Raw genomic sequence first — 20,727 nt, forward strand, 5'->3', positions numbered from 1 at the left:
TTTAACGCGTATAATACGAGTTTAAAGAGTCCATTTTGTTACGAACGGGGGCCGTTTTAATGCCTCTGTAATAAAAATATATCTATAAGATGTGGTAATAACACGTCGGTTAATATATTTCAGATACTGACATGTTGCGTTAATACGTGTAACAAGAATGAGATCAAGATCGAACGAGCGAAAGGATGTAAAGCAAGTGCATTAACTTTATCAATCCGAACGATCGCTTCTCCAATTCTCCTTAAACGAAAAACGCGTTCCTTCGTATCTAAATAAATGAAATCTCCCCCCATCTCTTCCAACCACGGACACCCGAAAAATTGTAATATCCTCGAGCAGTTGCCGATGCGAGAACCAAGAGAGGAGACGGCTTTGTCATGACGCAATTGTCTGTACACAACGCGAGGTACGAAAAAGGAGAGAAGCTGGAAGAGGTTGGTGGGATGGAAGAAGAAGAAGACGGGCAAAGAAAAAGTGAGAGAGAGAGAGAGAGAACAGGGTGCAGGAAACTGGAAGGAAGGAGGTCCCGACCCGGTCTGGTCCTCGGTCTCGCAGACTCCCTGGCCTTGAGCCGGCGCAATGCTAGCAATGCAGGTGAACCACTCCTCTACCTTTCCTTCTTCAACGCTCGATCACCTTCTCCCGTCCGTCTCCGTCCTCAGGCGTCCACCTTTCTCCTTCCCGCGGCTATCCTTCGCGGTCTTCATCCTCCTCCTCCTCCTCTTTCTCTCTTCTCCCTCTCTCTCTTTCACCGACCTCCCTTTCATTCAGTTCACTCTCTCCTTCGGCGAAGCAACGACACACGCGGCTGCTCTCTCCCTCGCATACCATTGATTCTCTCCTTCCCGTCTTTGTCTCTCTTTCTTTCTCTCCTCTTCCAGTATTTCCAGCGCGATTTCGCGTTCATTAGGAAGGTTTGTTTTTTCTTTCTTTTCTTTTCTTTTTTTTTTTTTTTTTTTTTTTTCGATTGAATCTATCGAAATGCTCGTAAATCACACGACGATTTTGAAGTTTTGATTCAGATAGGAAAGTGGTCGTGGTTTTTCCCCTCGATCGAGAGCGGAGTAGGAGGCACGGCCGAGGATGGCTCGTGGTCTTCACGTGTCGTTGACCAAGGGAGTTTGATCCTTGGAATGTGGAATGGAATGCGTCTGTTTATTTTACAGTGTAAAAAGAGTGTAATGAAATTCGTGTGCAATGGTACGTGATATAATTATCGAACACGTTCTCCAACACACGTATAAATGTATCGTAATAAAATCTAATTTCGCGATTCGATCGACAGGAAAAATTTAAGAAACGATGAATAAAAAATCTTTTTCTACATATACATAAATATGATACATCTTTCTGTACAATTAGATTCTTCCTACTTTCTCCTACTCCAAAAAACAAGCCATCGATCGTAGAAAAAAAGTCAGATAACGCGCAACGCCGCTCGTTCGTTCGATCGAAATGAGACAAGATTTCTGCCCATTCCTATAGAGAGGTCGGTGAGAACATTCTCTCTTTACCGAGGTTTAAACGTTTCCCTTGGTCGGGTACGTAGTCCTTGCGCGACGCGACAATGTCACGTCCATGGCTCTTCAGGGACAGCCGCTGCGGCACAATCTTGACATCGATACGGCCTTAACTGCACGCCACAACGCGATTCGAGGCGTTTAAACGCGCGAGAGAGAGAGAGAGGAAAGGGACACGACGAGCCGCGACGCGAGGTCGTCTCGGGGGCGCGAGCGTAATTGCGTCCATAACCAGCCGGAGAGAGCCTCCTTTATTCGCGGAAGTCCGATCAATTCAGCGAATTTTCTCGCGGAAAAACACTGCACACTCGTCTCACCAGCTACGTGACCTTAAATACGTGTCGTCTCGATAATCAGATGCGTAGATCCTCTTTTTTTTTTTTTTCTTCCTTTTCATTCGAAAAACATTCGTAACGATTCGATTGCTGCAGTACAATTTATGATGAATAGAAAAAAAAAAGAAATTTAATTTTTCTTACCAACTCTCTGGTTGCCAACCAAGATAAAAACCTATCGCGTGTCTGAGATAACGCGGATGCTTGCTCCATCTGTGCAATTCCGCGAATCGTCCGCGACAGTTAGCGAAGCATATATTATGATCAGGGCATTGCTCGCGTTCGATAATCGAGAAATCGATTTCTCTCTCTCTCTTTCTCTCTCTCTCGTGTCTCTTCGTCGTAGATTAGCACGCTAATCCCAATGGGATCGCGAAGCATGGTCGCGAAGCGTGAAGGTCGAGCTTGATGAAAAATTGATTTCGTAACGACGGGTCAGGAAACAGGAATGATCCACGCACGAATCTCTGGGGGTAAATCCTGTTTTCAGTTTCATCGATCACGCTTTATTTTCGGAACCAACCGTCTCCCCTTTCTTCCTCCCAACCGGTTTACCTTCGACGATTATATTCATTCAACGGTTACGCACCTTTCCATCCCTCCACCACCCTTTTCTCTGTTTTTCTCGCGCATGCGAAGTTGATCGAGTGCATGGGCGAAGAGGATATCCAAGAGCTTGGATAAACTTAGGAATAACTAGTACAACTTTCAAGGATCATCGAAAAAATGAATAAAATTATCCTCGTTCTGAGAACGAGAAGAAATCGCGAACTTCTCGTTACGTCAATTTAATAATTTCTTTTCGAGAAACTGGACTGATGAAAATTGGATTTTTCTTTTTTTTTTTTTTTTGCTTTTTTTGTTATTCCTTGCAGATCGATGCGAAACCAAAAATTCCAGTTCTCGTTCGTCCCGCTTTATTAACGTTGTAAATCCTCGTCCAAGGATATAATATACGCGTCGCCAGCGCGTATTTCGTTCGACGGGTTTGCCAAAAGTATGAAAGTGTCTCGTTTGTGGAAGCTAAACAAGGTTACTTTAGGTTCCTTTGGCTGTCGATTTATTCGGATTATGGTTTGAGTTTCGACAAAGGAAGAAGATTGTGTTTTTCCGACAGAGTTTAGCTTCGAGGAATCTAATCCGTGGTCTTTATTTTTCGGATTAGTTCTCTACAGTATTCTCAAGTCGTTTTCTCCGGCATAAAAAAAAAAAAGAAAAAAAAATTATTAAGAATTTTTTCAAGATGCAAAAAGTAAAATATTGGAATGTTCCTCCGATGATATTCGAAACAACAATTTTTTCCCCAAGTTGTCGAATAAACGTAAGAAATGCTATGAAGTAGTAAGAGTTGTTAAATACAAATTATCCGATATTTCAGTATTTTGCATCCGACGTGAGTTGCAGCAGTTGAATAGCTAACGCTCAGCTTAAGTAGCTACTAAGAAAATCATAAGGCGAGGGGTTTACCCTTTCGTTACTGAAGCTGACTGCAGTCCCCTAACATTGAACACGTCCGTTGTGTATTAAAGATTATTACAGTCGTCCATCAAAATTTTAATTAACAATTGTGATCAGTTATATATTATAACTTATATCTTAATATTCATAGGTTAGTTAACTTTTCTCGCATTTTTATTCCGTATTAAATCCAAACGAAGGAACGTTAATTAAATACAACGAACAACTCGAAATTGATTAACAATTTCATCGTGATAAATGGAAGCAAAAAGTTCAAAATTGCAACGTTTGCAAAGTCAACTTAATCTGTTTGTCGTTCAAATTTCGTTTCTAAATTGACAAATCGACGATTCAAGCCAATACTCAACCGTTGATCGATTCATTCATCGAACGATAAAAAGATTTTTTGAACCCGAAGCGAGCCATTTTCAGTGATTGCCTTCCGACTGAATCCTCCATTTAAAGTTAAATTAGACGAGCTCGAATGCGACTACTATATTGAAAGACGAAAAGAACGGAAATTTTCGGCTCGAACTCGAAATCGTGCGATATCGCATGCCAATGACTAGGTGCATCGGTTATAGTAGCGATAAAACGCTGCGGGGGAAAGTTGGTCGTAATTCTAGCTGGCAAATTGTTAAGACGGGCTCGCCACGGCACAAGGGTAACCATTATTATCCGTAATCTGAAGAGGCATAAATTTGCCCAAGGATACAACGGCGAGAGATGCCTTGGGCCTGCCGTAGACGAGAAGAAAGACGTAGAAATCGAGGGGAATAAAAATTAGAGGGCTGGCTAGCCTGTGAAGAACCATATCGATGTCCCGTGAAAGCTATGGAAATAACGTTCGACGGAGGATTCCGATTGGTGGAATCTTGATTGAAACAAGAACTAGTTTTATTAGGTATCGTTAAATAATTGCACTGTTGAGAAGAAGATTTTCGACGGAATAAAGATCTAAGTTTCAAGAAAATATTCCTTGCCAAACTTTCTAAAGGAAAATTGAATTTTGAAGCGATCTTCTTCTCCGAAAAATTTATTTATAAAATATATTTTTTTTATTAAAGAGAATTTAAATAACTCAAACAAAATTAAAAATACTCCAATATTATTTGTTTCTTTTGGGGGGAAAAAAAAAAAAGGATAAAACGAGGATCATTTTCCTATCGAAATTTTTAATTTAAGCTTGTCAATCTACTCTTCTCTTCGACGTACGTCGCAATTTCAAACTGTTAATGATATAACAACGTGTATTTTCTTTGTTCTTCTCTTCTTGATAAATACTTGACAAGTATCACAAACGATGATCTTGCAAATATATTGTAAGTTAGTTGATATAATTTGGTCCGAGTAACGTATACGAATTCAGAAATATCGAATATTATAAAATTCAATTGGATCAATAATACCACTCTTCTCTTCCGCATTTTCATTTTTATTATTGGCTTCTTGTAAAATTCATTAACCATCGGACACATTAAACTTCTCAACTTTCTTAATACAATTCAAATTAGACACGGTAAACTTTGAAACTTCGTTTAATAAAAAAAAAAAAAAAGAAGAAAGATGAAAGTCGTAGAAACAAACTCTGAAAACTGGAAGAACGTCTCTGTCCAGCCTACGTTTAATTAGAATTTTTTTTCAAGTTGCTTAACTATCATGGGCCGAGCAACAGACTCTCAAGCACTCTCCAAAGATTCCTTCGACGTCGAATCTTTCCAAGTTTGCAATGGATCGATAGCTCGAGTTTCTTTCCAAGTTTGAAGGGCAAATCCTATTACGTGCTACGTAACAGTTTCCTCGAGAAATTTTACAGAAGGATCCTCTTTAGGTAGACGATGATGTTTCGAGACGGAGTTGAGCCGCTGATCGATCCTTCTTTTTTTTTTCATCACGAGGAACGGACAGGCCGGCGAATTTCCGTTTATCCAAGGCTCTCTCTTGTTCCGGAAATTCGCCTAGGGCGAGCCTGGGCGGTTCCATTGGCTAAATAACTCGGAGAAGGCAGGTGGATAGGTACACGCACACCGATAAAACTCGCGTGTGGTTGGGGAACAGCCGGGAGGGAATGAGAGAAGGAAAGGAGGAAGCGAAGTCGAGGAAAGACACGTTGTTGAAAGAGAAGGAGAACAACGTCGTCGACGACGATCTGGACGAGGATGAGGACCAAGTCGAAGACGACGAAGAAGAAGAAGAAGAAGAAGAAGAAGAAGAAGTAGAAGACGAAGGTTGCCCCTCGTGGTCGAAGAAGGTGGCTGCTAACTCGATGCTGGTACCAATGGTTGTGTAGTGGTTCTGGATGGAGGAAGAGAAGGTGGGGCGTGGGTCGCAGACAGTTGAAGGGCCGCGGCCAAGGTGAGGTGAGACGGAGAGAAAAGTGAATGAAAGAGAAAGAAGAGTGAAAGAGAGTGCATCGAGGAGAACGCAAGGCGCCTTTTGCCTTTGTCTGCCTCTATCGAAGGGACAAGAAGGAACGAAGAAAGAGAGGGATCGACCCGATCCTCCCGTCGAATTCTTCTTCTCCCTCTTTTTGTTCATCTCCTTTCTTTCCTTTTTGCACGCATCGCGAAATCGCAAAGGACGAAAAGGGAGTAATAGGTTCGGCGGAATGCTCGACTTGGGGATGAATCGAATCGTCCGGATACGCATCAGAAACGGCGTTTCGATTCAATCGCACGATTTCCACGAAGGGTGTCGATTCGAGAGAAGATAGTTTCGAAAAGCAAGCAGAAACTGTGATCGAGCTGCGTTGCTTCGCGTGCACGCCCGCGATTACGGTGGATCGCAAAACCGGGTTCGTTATTCCGTTGATTTCTTTCTTATTCATTCAAGGTGCCATTCACGTAGCCGATGCACGTGAAGCACGTGGCCTGTTCTCCGTTCGAGTACAATGGCGAGCAAAGCCCTCTCTCCGGAGAGGAGTTTGGACCTTCTATTCCCACGATACGTCACTCTCTTTCTCTTCTTCTCTCGAATGACGTTGCTGAAATCTGCGGCAGCCGTTAGTAGCAGCAGCAGCAGCGGCGGCGGCGGCACGTCTCTTTCCCTCTAGAGGCAGCAGGATCAATAGTTACTCGCCTCTATAACCGGCAGCTGCATTATACACGCTGCTTCAGAAACTAGTAGTCATAGTGTATCGTTCACGAACACCGGTCAACGTTATCGACAGATTTGCTATTATCTATTACATGATGAAGTTGCCAAGCTCGTTGCTTTGATACGTCTATCATTATGAAGAGATTACGCATCTGGATCGATCGCTATCAAAAATCCTTCGTCGTTTGTGAAGCTGTTCTCAACATCCTCTGTTCCGTCAGGTTCCTACGAATGAGATGCACGTTGGTGATACTTTAAACGTTTCGAAAGAGAGAATATTTATTCTCCTGGCGGAAAATTCTACGAGCATCCTATCGTATTTCTTGGAAACACGCGAGGTTGCATTTTCGAACGGATGGAGGAGAAGGGAAAAAGAATCGTACAAGAGGGACAGGAACTCGGGGAGCCATCTGCTCGTCTTTTGCTTTAATTACAGCCACCAAATGCCTCGCCCGAGAGGCACTCGTCGTTTCCTCGGCGACTCGCCGACGACCGTGGGCGATATCGACATAAGTCGACCCGAAAAGAACGACGAGGAATTGGAATCGTTCGTTTAAACGTAGCTGCGAAAGTTGGTGGACCAAAATGCTGGAAGCTTCTTTTCAAATATCCTATATAAAACGTGCAAATTTAATCAATGATTCAAACAAGTCTAGGCTAACATTATTTATAATAATACTTCTTCGCAAATATTTCAAAATCTATACTTATTATAATCTGTATTATTACTATAAAAAAATTTTACCGAGTTCTTTCGTTAAAAATAAAGGAATAGATCTGAAGCATTCCATTAATGAATGGACAAGACCCTGTAATATGTCAGAATTGTTCGATATATCGATAATCCATTCCAAACCGGAAAACGAACATTTCATTATATAGAAAAGCTTCAATTATCATGGCGTTGATTATAGAGAATGAATGTGAAACAATGTTCAGGTAGAAAAAGATCGGTCGCTACATCGTGGTAAGTTTATTTAGGATTCGTGGGCCCTTAAGTAGCGGTACCCTTTGGCATCTCTGGACATTCGTGCGTCGCTACGTCCGCTCGTGGGGCACGAGCCGCGCGGATATCATGAGTTTCTCAGGCAGGTCAGTGAAACTGCGCCGTCAAGTTGAAGGCCAACACCCCCACAATGCAACGGCCGAGTACCACCGCTTGCCCCACCATCGTCTGATCCTCAACCACTTTATTCTCTCCTCCCTTTCCGCGCCATATCGTCCCTTCCTTGTCACATCGCCTCACGATTTCCCCTTTCCCCCCCACATAGTGACCAAGTCGCTGGAACATCCGAGGAAACTCCAATAACATCGATAAACTCTATGAGTAGTTAATTGTCCGCGACGGAGACTAAGCAAAAAAACGAGCAAAGCTACGTCAATCGTATAGAGAATTTTTATTTACTTCTTTCAGTCTTTTTCATTTGTATTTAGAACTAATAATATTTCATAACAAAAATAGAATTAAGTTCTGTCGCAGATTATTTTGAAAAATTAGTAAAATAGATTAGAAACACGGTTATATATAAATACAGATAAATTAGAAAAATTTTGAATTGGAGAAACAAGTGTACGAAGAAGCTTCGTGATCGATGTGCAACGTGTTCGAATGTACGGTCATGGTGATACTCACTAGTTTCCAGGAAAACCAGTCACCGATTGGTTGGACGCAGCGCCAATCATAGAAGCCCTTTGAAAGTGAGCATTGGTTCACGAGCTAGGTAGAAACGAGTCGTGGTCATTCGTACGCCGACCACCGAGTCGTGCGGATGCATTATACAGGTGCATGTACACATTCTTTCTTCTATTTTCCTGTCTTCCCTTTCGCCTTTCTTTCTTTCTCTGTCTCTTATACGTTTTCCTTTATCTCCCTCTCTGACCTCTCTCGAAGGCCAGAAATTCCAACCTCTTCTCGAAATAGATCGATGACACTCGTCCGAACAATCTCGCGCGTATGCACGCGTCGCTTCATCGCATATGTGTGATTCGCGCACACGCACTTAACGTCCGTATCTATTCACTTCATATGTACCCGTACACGATCTATAGATGTATCTCTATATATATACATATACATGGTATCCAAGTGTGTGAATATAACATATATATACATTCTCGGGGCCGATGTCTCTGAAATAACCGAGCGAGGCACACTCGTCGGACAGGGGAATAAGGTGCAATGCACGCACCCGTTCACTGTGGCCTCTCTTTCTCGCTTTCTCTCCTACCCTCCCACCGCTAATGTCTCTCTTTCTGTCACGTTTCCCTCTTTCTTCGTCTACCGATACCGACTCTTTTTCCCTTTCTCTCGTACAGGCACTGCAACTGCAGTTGCATCCGACAGTGTCTCGAATGGCAGTGGGGGTCACACTATATTAAGATTGAACTCCACTGACACGGCCGCCCAACTGCGTTCATTCTCCTCCTACTCTTTCTTCTTTCTCTTTCTCTCTCTCTCATTCTGTTCCGTCACCACTCTTTCTTTCTTCTCCCTTTCTTTCCGTCCGCACACGTTCACCTTATCTCTCTCTTCCACTCTTTCTCTTTCTCTATGCCCGATGCTTCTTCTTTCTCCTTTATTCTCTTTCTCTCTTCACTTTACTCGATACGTCCGCTATCCGGCCCGATACGCGACGACCGGTGTGTTTCGTGTTCCATAGAGAACATTCTGGGCACACACACACACACATACACACACATATTACGGGATACATTGTGCGCCGTCTCAAGTCTCGCGATAGAAAAATCAGATTACGAAAGACCGTTGATTTTCTACCGCGGGAACGTGTTACGTGTCGTCGGAAAGAGTACGAAAGAAACGGCCAAGCTCTCGGTCGTTGCGATGAAGGACACGGTATTTATTCGACGACGAAGGGATTCGCGAATATGCGCGAGTAATGAAGACGATATGGAAATCAGGTTTCAATAAAAATTCAATAAAATATATATCATAGAAAAATCTTACTTAGTTCTTTCTTTCTATTTATCACTACACTTTGCACGTAAAAATTCACATTGGTTTCTCTATCTTGAATACGTTTTTCGTCAAAATAAGATCACTATTTCGTGCAATCACTATTTAATGCGTTATATCGAGAAGATACGAATAATCCATCTTTACAATCGTTTAACCCGTTTATAACACCTATGAATATCTATTTTCATCGCCATCAAAGGACATAAAGCTTGAACGATACCGACATAAAACTCGAATATCCCTTTTCGTAAAGTTTACACAAAATGGCTTCTTCTGTCTCTACTCATGGTCAAATTAGTTTTCTCACTTCTCGACCGCAGTGCGCACCGTCGTTGGCGGCCAATTATCGTACTACGCTGGACAGCAGTTAAAGCTGAAACCAATATGGAAGAATGTTGCAAAATAACGAGGCACGCTTAACCCATGGCCGATGATTCATTATTGGTTCACGAGTAAGTGTCATGTATATGGGACTTACGCGGACAGTACGGTTCAGTTATAATTATATATATAATACACGATATTGGATGTCACGATATTAATGAGCCACAGCGGATATAATGGGACGTGCTGCCCACCGTGGAAGTCAGCCACTCCGCCCAACGAGTGGCTCTCTCGATCGTTCTCGAGAGAAACCAAAGGGTGAGTCATTCGTCGATCGACCTACCTCAAACCTTTCTCAACCGGACGAGCGGAGACATGTGCTTCTCCGTCTCTTTCCCTTTCTCTGTCTTCGAGAAAACAGGTAGCTTCATTACGCGCCCAACGGCCATATTAGATTTTCTCCTTCGTGCTTTTGCTCGTTCCGCCACCTATCTTCTGACTCTTCTCCGTTGTTTGTCACGGATATAACTGTGCGCACAGCCGCGTTCGATACTTTTGTTCACGAATCAAACAAATCGAGACGACATTGAGTAGATTACCTTGTATACCTTTTCATTGAAATACGAAACTAAGAACAGCGATGATTGTATATGTGTATTTAACTTGTCGCGAAGTATTTATTGACCGACAAATACACACGTTTCGTGTTTGCGGAATGATTTAGTTACTTCGTTACTGGGCGTATTTTTCGAAATATCATGAGAATTCAAGCAAATATTAATTTCAAACAATTTTAATATATATATCATACATTTAAAAGCATGTTAAATAAGCATATTAAAAATATAAATTTTCCAAGAATTATTGTACAAAAAAAGAGTGACAAACCAGATACATTTCCAATCATATTTTGAACAAAATTTTATAAAAAAGAATATCATTTTTTCGCAAAAACGAAAATACCATATCAATACTCTAATTGCATCAATTAATTACATCTTTTTGAATATTTTCTTTTCAGCATGTACAATGTTAGGTTAGGACACGATCGTCGCAAAGCCGGGATAAATCGATTACAACCGAACGTCGACGAAACTATCCCCTGACCTGGAAGAAGGGTGGGAAATGTGCTCGACCCCCAGACTCATGGGTATATCCCATCAGCTGTGCCTCCAGCTGTAGGCCACTTCGAATGCAAAAAAGCACGTCGTCAAGGGGCGAGAACCGTGGTTCGAGCGTGTATCGATCAAAGGCTAGTCTCTCCTCTCTCTCTTTCTCTCTCTCGCCATTTTCTCTCTGCATATGAGATTCGTTCTCGAGGGAGCAAATAAAATGGCGCGAGACAAGTCATCCATCCACTCTTTTGGTTTAAACAATAATCAACACTTAGTGCTTATTCCTTTCCCCTTATTTTTCGATCTATACCTTAGACTTTCTTCGTCTTGGACTTTTTACCCCGATATCTCATATCCCTATCTATCCGACAATGTACCCCTATTTTCATTGGATCTGTCTTGAAGGAACCAATGAAATTCAACGCTGTGAAACGAGGTTCCCATCGCTGTGAAAGGTTCAAAATGAGATGCTTTTTCTTTATGTGACGCGACCTGCTGTTTCGTTTTTATCCCTTTTCGCTTTGTTACTCGAACTTATTCTAAGTAATTTTTATGTACACAGGTTGATGAATAAGGGGTGCACATGCAGTACATCTGACGAGATGTTCAACCCTCTGGGAACGCAAATCCATCAAAGGTAATGTATCGGTGAATGAACAGATACATATTCAAAGAAGATTGACGAGGAACGTACGATTCGAATAATATTTGTTTAATTTATTTTTTCATGAAATGCTAAATGTAATGTATATATGAATGGTTGATTGAAACTGAAAATATTATCAATGAGGATGCTTATAACTTTGTATGCGGTACAAAGTTATGATTTTAAAGAATAAATAGAATAAAATGTGTTTATGTAAAGACAATTGAAAGAATATTCTTTTCAATTGAATATGTCAAAAAGAAGGAAGCATCGATACATAGATAAGATTTTATCGAATGGTTGTTGAATATCTAACTTATATAACATGTTAGAGCTTTTAAGATATTGGATACCTGATTGACATCGAGTCATAAAGTAATTCGATTGGATGACTTTCAAATTATTTAAGCAACTTAGTCGGATAGCTTTCATAATGCACGTATTATTACGTCAATCTTCAGTGAATGTAACTAATAAAACTATTAAATATTCCGAAACCGGTAGATAACATTAAGAGACGAATGATTCATTCAATTTTAATTTCTCCATGATCTAAGCTTTACCATTTGATCATTCATCTTTTAATAATTCTGACGACATAAAGTAAGATTTAATATTGCGTTTTAAAAATCGAAATTTTTCTTAATTGCAATTTTCATTTTCTAGTTAACTATCTGCCAATTTTCTAATCTTTACCTAATTTCCAATTTCGAATCTAATTAATTAATCTTTCATTATATCAAATTCTTTGAATTCTAATTTCTTGATTCACTGATAGTTCTTTATTAAATCTTTATTTTCTGGTTCCATAATTGCTATCATTATTACTATCTTCTCAATCCCAGTCCATTAAATTCTGATTTTCTAATAACAAAAACAATTGAAAATTTCTGTTTATGTAAACACTTAAAATTTTTCGATCCTCCTAATTAATCAACAATCCTAGTTCTAATCAATAATCCGCTAAAATCCTCTATAACTTTACTATCTTGAGAAATCAATCCACCCAAATGATAGTAACCAACATTTGATGGACTCGTTTAAAGTAAACAACTTTTCCAATGCGCGAGAAGTTCGCGTTACGCGTAATGCGCGTAACGTGCGCCTCGGACAACGCGTTGATATGCGCGCCGCGTTTACGTGTCGCCGGTAAAAAGCGCGTGCGACTTATACGCGATCGACAAACATAGAAATTACGGATATAAATCGAGCACGGAGCGATTCCACGCAAACGGTTGGGACACGAAGCAAGAAAACATCGACGCGTATTCGTTCGTCCGTTCGTCGAGCAGAAATTACGCTCGAGGAGGAGGCGAAGAGGCCACGAGCGCGGTGGACTTTAGATGCGTTCCCTGATCGCATGCTTCGGTTAGAGAAAACTGCGCGTAACCTGAACGAAGGGAAGTCCAGCCGGTATACGGCGCACGTAAAACGTACGCACGCGATTTCCTGAGAGGCGAGCATGCGCAAAAACCGTGAGGAGCTCCGCGTAATTTGTATACGCCAAGTTTACGTTGAAACGCGATAAAAAGTGCCGCGTAATTTACGCGGCGGGGTTATTCTGCCAACGTTGGGATTAATCGTTGGTTTTGCCTGGCTACCCACGTTACTAACACCCGCCAACGTGTATCCTTCGATGAATTCCCTGTTTCGATTACTACTCGACGCGTCATTCGTTCGGCGTGAACACTAAGATGGCATATTTCACAGCTTGGAATTAGGTAGACGGTTAACTGAAGTTGGGAATGCGCGGGAAATTTTTTTTTTTTTAGTTTAGTATTTAAAAGATTATGGATTTGTAATTTTTTTTTTTTTTATTATATTAATATGTATTTACGAGATTTATTTACTCGTATATCGATCGATAAGTCGTGTAACTACAATATCGACGTATCTTACTTTCCATGCTAACCTAAAAAATTCACAACTGTGGAGATATTTTCTATAATTTGTGACAAATCATGAATAGAATAACTAAATTCTTGATTAACAAAAATTACTTGTCAAAATATTATACATAAAAAATTCAATATTGTTCCACAAAATTGGCTATACCCTAAAAACTTTCGTAAAATTTTCAACGAAAAACCGAAAATTTTCCAATCGTCAAAAGTGTCATCAAGACATGAATCGTAGCATCGATTGAAATCATAATATACAACCACGCTATCTCGCGACTAAACTATACTTATACTGCGTTATACCATATAAAGTCCGACCTACCACGCCAGACACGCCTATACAACGGTATATAGAAATTTATACGACACGAACAAAAGTTACTGGCTGTATGCTGACGCAACTTTCCCTCCACCGGTGGCAAAAATACTCGAGGTAACGAAAATTAATTTCCTGCAAGATTTCGAGAGACGCAGGAGGCCTCGTAGAGAGAAACATTCCTGCGAATCAGCGGTGATGACGATTCCTCGTGACAGGTCTGCTGCAATTTACAACAATGTTCCCGTCGTGAAACCACCTCTGTCATTTACCCGCTGACGCTGAATGTCGGATATCGCGATTGCGGAATACCGATATCAACGCGACAGGGATATTTCGAGTTCGAGAAAAAAAAAAAAAAACTCGGATGGCACCTTGCATGGGTCACGTGGACCGAGAATTTCCCGCGAGTCAAGGCTGAAACTCGCTTGTACTCCGCGTCGCGAGGGATTCCTGCCATTACACGGCCAATTGTCTGACGAGATCACGTGTGAAAATGGAGATGACGGGATAGAAGAAATAGACCGACGACGAACGGGTAGACACGTTCGTCACGACACGGTTGACTCAGCGCGACTCGTTCTGTCCCTCGGCCCGACTCTCCTCCCGTAAGCCAACTATGGGGAGTGGAGTCGACTCGACGCATAAATAATCGTGCGAAAAAAATTCAATCCAGGGGGCGCCTCGGATGCGATGCCTTCGAACGCGCGCGCGACTAGCATTTCCTGTTTCGACCCCTTAACCACCGATGGCTATAACTAATTACTTTCGCGTCTCTCTTCTCTCTCTGTTTCTTTCTCTAGGCCGCGGCTGCGCTCGTTATTTATGCCCTCGAAACATTGCGCTAATAAATCTGGGGGAGGGTATGCGCCAAAGATAATTTGTATCGAAGAAGGGTGGACAGTAAAATACGAGGGTCGTTCGGTAACTAACGGCTGATTCGTTGCTAAATTTTTATCCCCTCGTTAGCCTCGTGTCGAGATCATTTGCTTTTTGCTCTTTTTTATAAACACGAGGGAACACTTTTCGATATCGTCTTTGCTACTGAAAGTATGAAATGACCGTATACTCGATGGGAGATCGAAACGAAGTTGTAACGAATTTGTTAAGAATTTAAGCAAGGCACGCAAGTTGAGATAAAAATTTTTATCCATTTATATACTTTAATCAACTTTATCAAAGTCTTCCTACTATTATTTTTTTTTTCTATGCATATATTGAAAAAGAATATTCTTTGAAATTTTGTATGTTATTATGGATATAAATGTAATAAATGTAATAAAATGATTAAAACAGATGTTTAAAAATTCCGATTAATACCAAATAGTTTGATTAAATGGATTGATCGATCTGCTTTTAATACATTGTGTAAACGAATGTGATGAAATTAATAGGACAACTAATGGAACTAGTTCTTCTTAACAGGTTCGTATTAAATCTAAGAACTGGTCGCATAGATCGTTAGCAAATGATGATAATTATAACATTATGTATCTACATATATTTTATCGTATTATACATGTATATATGATCAGTTGGTGAAAATTAATGTTAATTAAGTTACTTCTAAAATAGACGTGTAATTAATGCGTATACTAGAACAGAAAAAAATAAAAACACAAACGTACAAATAATTATTAAATAATTACTATTATTATCATGGAAAATTAATTCACGTGTTTCAAATACGCATCAATCGTAATTATACCGCATAATCTACATAATAATTTTTGATTCATTCTTCGCGCAATTAGACAAAGGAAGAATAAAAAAAAAAGAACAAAAGCAACGAAATTATATCGAATTCATATTCATAAATAAACATCGAGAAGTTGCATTGTCTACACATTGTTGTTCGTATCTTTGAAAAGAGAAGAACACCGCAAAAATTCACTGCATAAATAATGCATAAACTTCGTGCAACGATTGCGAAAATCGTACGCACGCGTCAACAATGGGATTTCTGCGATCGAAGATCTCGATCGGTATTTCGATTCGCCTACTTCGCCACGATTTTGCAAAAATTTCGCCTCGCAAATCGTCCGTATTCTCGGAATCCAGCGACGCTGTTCGTGACCTAATGATGTAGAACGCGATACGCGGCTTATTTTACTTGGAAATCACCCTTAAGCTTGTAGGTAAAGCCGCAGAATCGGTAATCAGGTACGCAACTACCGATCGGAACAGGCTTTAATCGCCTCTGTCAAATTAATACTCGTTGCACCAGGAAAACAACGAAAAAAATGCTCCCGAAATTTCAATTACATCCCATTATATTTTATTCAACGCAGTTCATAAAGTTGATTTTTAATAATTCAAATTCGACAATAATTCAAATTTTTACAACCATCATCATCCGTCCTCTCGAACGAGAAAAGAAAGCATTATTCTGTGTTGTGATAAAGCAACATTGACATAAACATCGAGAATATCTTTCGTATATATATATATATATTTCTTAAACTGGAACGAATCTGAGCGAAATAAAATATTCAGGCACGAAAAGGAATGAATTAAATTATCAAGTTCTATCGGTGTCAACGTGTTATCAACGTGTCAAAATGTATTTCAGAGCCAATGGCAGTTTCGAAAGTAATCGTATCCAAAACGAAAACTGTAACCCACGTAAACGAGATTTCGATCTTTTGCCGAGGTAGCACCGGAGTTTTTTATTCGTGGAATAAGGCCACGGGCATAATTATGTAACACGAAACTCATTTCTTTCATTTTTCTCCCCCCTCCTCCTCCTCCTCTTTTCTTTTTTATCATTTTTATTTTTACTCCCCAAAAGAGATCGAAGGAAGGAAGGTCGACGAAGATCGACGACAAGGCCGTGGCGCAACAATGTGACTTATTACTTTAACGATCGCCCGGTATATGAATGAGGCGTGCAACGCGGCACGATAGCGGTTATCAGTGGCGCACGGTGGGGGGGAGAGAGGTGACGAGCAAGAGGCAACGCGAAACGAACGAAAGCGGAGAAGATGAACGAACGCAGCCGGTGGAACGAAGCTCCGTGGGCTTTGAACGAATTTACTATCGTAAAAGCGCTCCACTATACGCTACGCGTCGTCGGCCAGCGTTAACAGCGGAGATTACGTTCTTCGTTGTTCATTCAGTTTTATGCGAACTCGTCGAATGTTACGCTTCGTTGATCTCCGCGTTTAAAAACCGCGTTTTCATTACGATATTTTCAGATTAAATTAATCTAAAATAATCTAATAATCGTACAATCGAAAGATTTAGATTATCATTATCGGAGATGGCTGATTTTTTTTTTTTTTATACGTGACGTTTGATAATTTTTCTTTTAATCAGTTTTTAGCAAATTTTTATTAGTTGAAAAATGAATATTATTATTATTATTTTTTTTTTTTTAAATATGAACAGGTTTTATAGGTTTTAACCCGAAGAAAATTGTTGTGCAACTGAAAAGTTTACGTTATAGACGCAATTTTATCGTTCCGGATGATTAGTTTTATGTAATCTTGGTTTAATTTTAATCACTTTGCTAAGTAAATTGAAAAATATTTTATAAAATATTAAGAGATTGAACCTTGTTTTCAGGTAAAAAGTTTACGTTATAATCCCAATCTTTTTATTGTTCTAAATGACCAGTTTTACATAATCCTGATAATTTTAATCAACTTATCGAACCAAATTGAAAACTTTTCAAAATAATGAGAGAGGAATATCTTCTTATTAAAAAAAACAAAAAATAGTTGCGAACGCAGCCTGATATCCACGGAGCCACAATATAATAAAAATAACATTGAAAAATAACATAGACATATAAAAAAGAATGGCTCGTTCGTGCAAATCATTTTCGATTTTTTTCCTCTGTATATAACTCGTGAACACAAAATTGTATAATACAGTAAATCTGACCCGGCTTCGGCTGCAAAATATATTGTAACAACACATTCCCCCAACACTTCTTTCAATTAGCTATCCTCGAAACTTCGAGAGAGCATCGAACGAAATCGCACCTGCCGAAGTTTACGGCCACGATAATGGAGATTTTCACCACGGAGGCCGGCGCGGTGTGCTTTACATGTCGGCCCTCGTTACGAAAACTGGAACGTCGTTACCGAGCAGAACGCTTCAATTCCTCGCGCTCCAAATAACTTTTCGTCTTAAGCGTGCCTCCTCGCCATCTCTCCTTCTTTCTCTTTTCTTTCTCCCTCTCTCTCTCTCTCTCTTTCTCTCCTCCTTTCCTCTCTTTCCACCGAAGTGTGCGCCGATGTGTTCTCGATTCCAGCCGGGCGTCGATGCATGCGACGATCTCTCGATCGATCCATCGATCGAGGTTCGAAGCGTGACTGGATATATTATATACGTGCTATTTTATAAGTGAGGTTGTTATTTGTTTGCAACAGCCGATATTAAGTACCTTGGTGTTATTTGCGAGAGGAATATATGGATTTATGTGGGACGTGAATCATCTAATGTGAATGGAGCATGAAATTATTAGGTAATTATCCGTACAGCTGATTGACCGGGAAATTGAATTCGCAGTGATATAAGCGGTGGCTAATGGTACCGATAATAAATAATATAATGAAGCGTTTTATTATTATTTGGTGTATCGTCAGAGACACGTACGCACAAATGTATGTGCGTATGATAGGATAATGATATTAAAGTAATGTTCGAATTAGATGATACAAATGGTCCGATATCTTTCTGTTTTTTTTTTTTTTTTTTGTGACTGCTATAGAAGACATAAACAAATCCTGGAGCCTACTAACTGTTGAAGCTAGCACTCGATTATTATAAAGCATGGCTCTAAATGGACGCCAAGCTGGAATGCTCGGCGACTATTCTTCATTTTATGCGAACCACATGGCAACCGTTGGGAATTTCCAACAAATCTTCGTCCCCTTGTTTCACATCCCAAATTTTACTCTAAACGAATACAAAAGGTTTTTCGGTCTACAAAATTTCATTCTCCCCTGCGACACGTATCGTAATATATATTATTTTTCAACCTATTTCCATCCGTTAGTAAAAACTTGTAGAAAAACACGTTCAAGAAAAGCAACTTTAAGAAAGGAATCGAATTCGAACTCTTTTTTTATCCACGATTGAAATCTCGCAGATCATCATTCTTCACGATCGACAATTCTTTAAAAAGAAAAAAAACCAATTCCGTTCCAATTCAAATCCTCGACCAAGTTTCGAAAGCTTGGCGCCTCGGTTTTCGCGGCGAACGTATCGTTGACCCGCGCGATTATCAAACGCGTCCGGCGCGAGATAGCGGCCGAGTTCTAGGAGCAATTGGGGGAAAATACGTGGAAAGTGGTCGCGTGGGTGATGAGTCGAATCGTGCGCTCGACGCCGATGAAACTTCAACGGCGACCGCCGCGCCTCGAGGACTCGTCGTCTTAAGTTATACGATGTAGGTCCATTCATTCGGGGAGCGCGCATAAAAAGAAAGAAAAAAAGGATGGGGGAGGGGAAGAGTGAAAAAGAAGATAGGGGAGGAAAAAAAAAAAAAAAAGCGGGGCGAACCTTAAAATGCCAAAGCACCGCGAGGTGAAAGGTTCATCTAAATAAACCGTACCTTTTACTTTCCTCCACAAAAACCTTACTGAAATGTGGGTCACCCGTAAAACTCGATTCCGCGTTTAAAAAAACTGTAACCCGGGCTTGCTCGCAGAGCTCTCTTTTAATAAAAGGAAATTGTTTCACCGAGAATACGCAGCGCGGATATGTAAGGATGTGTACATTCAAGTATAAATACTTGTGTACCTCTCCTCCTCGTATTTATCTCTCTTCAAATGGATGGTGAGCATTTTTTTCTTCTTCTTTTTCAAATAAATAAAAATATTTGAATTTGCGGCGGATCCTTGAGGAAATTCAAACTACTTAACTACTGCGCGCGTGTTATGATATAATGTTTGTTTGTACGTAAACAATTTCTCAAAAACGTATCGTTAAGCAAGTATGACGTGGTTCATTAATTTCTTCGCGTCGTAGTATAAAAATTAAATATTTTCCAAACGTAGTAAGAAGAGGAGAATCGAAAAGAAAATCGACGATCAACCTCGAAGAATTCGAAACGAGGCAGACGAAATCGAGGGAAGACGAAATTCTCCGGCAACGTAACGTCTCATTCCCAAACACCGTCGTTTCCCTTCGTTTCACGGCTCGTTTGCTCAAGTTAAACAGAATTCCACGAAAATTCACCGCCTTATCGCTTATACACCTGACACCCGGACTCTTGTGCGTACGCATGGCTCGAACGCCGCCATTGGAACGGTCCGAGACACGGTGTTATCGGCTGTTAACGCGGTGATACCTAGAAATATTATAGGGATCCCTAGGAGCGCGCATGCGCCGAGAAGCCAACTACGCGTTCGAGGAAGGTTTCTTCTTCTTCTTTTCTCGCGATCGTCCCTCTTTTTTTTTTTTCTTTTCATTTCTTTTCTTCTTTTCCCAAGCCGCTATCATCGTGACTCATCCAGAAAAGTTCGAGTGCATCGTGCAAAAGGCTCGAGAAACGACAGACTGGAAGAAGAAACTCGTTTTCCCGCGGCGGATCGATCCGCGAACGAGCCAGAGGGAAATCTCTGAGAGGAACCGGACACACAAACACGTTGCCTCGCTCCAAGCTCACCGTCGTTCACGCCTGTTATATCGGGGACCCCTGCGTTCGAGATCGAATGAGACGAGCAGCAGAGATTTTTCTTCCCCGCGGATAAAGCGATCCTCCGGCCATTTCTGTCGTTCGCCCATTTTCAATAAATTGCATGCGCCCGACCAAGCACAACTCCGCTCCGCGTCGTTCGGCTTTTATCGCGAATCCGTGTTTTCAACTGCGTAACTCCTCGTGTAAAGTCGATCCATTTTCTTTGATTTTATTCGCCCTGTGAATAATAATTGGACCAAATGTTGGCATATCCGCGAAGTTATACTTTTAACAACAATTGATAAAATAGATAGAAGCTGATTGGATTGGTAATTAGCAAAATAATGATAGGAATTTGTGAAAATTGCGAGGAATAAAAGTTATATTTTTACGAAATAGAAGAAT

General features: G+C 40.6%; 2 protein-coding genes across 4 annotated transcripts in view; one reads left to right on the forward strand and one right to left on the reverse strand.

Annotated features, from left to right (window-relative positions):
* Positions 1-14,985, forward strand: part of LOC100869909 (neurotrimin) — a 153,745-nt gene extending 138,760 nt beyond the window's left edge. Inside the window, exons 8-11 of one of the 3 annotated variants that reach the window (XM_086910907.1) lie at positions 124-594; positions 10,732-10,962; positions 11,388-11,462; positions 13,831-14,985. The gene's annotated coding sequence lies outside the window, so the exon portion shown is untranslated. Of the gene's footprint in view, positions 1-123; positions 595-10,731; positions 10,963-11,387; positions 11,695-13,830 lie in introns of those variants that run through there. The other 2 variants (XM_086910906.1, XM_086910908.1) reach the window with 2 other exon arrangements.
* The window catches only part of LOC100869708 (RNA-binding protein MEX3B), a 65,917-nt gene that overhangs the window by 17,228 nt on the left and 27,962 nt on the right, over positions 1-20,727 (reverse strand). The gene's annotated exons all lie outside the window — the stretch shown is intronic.

This window comes from Apis florea, unplaced genomic scaffold (genome assembly GCF_048593485.1).
Source record: "Apis florea isolate Af1SG1 unplaced genomic scaffold, ASM4859348v1 contig_3203_pilon, whole genome shotgun sequence".
Classification (NCBI taxonomy): Eukaryota; Metazoa; Arthropoda; class Insecta; order Hymenoptera; family Apidae; genus Apis; species Apis florea.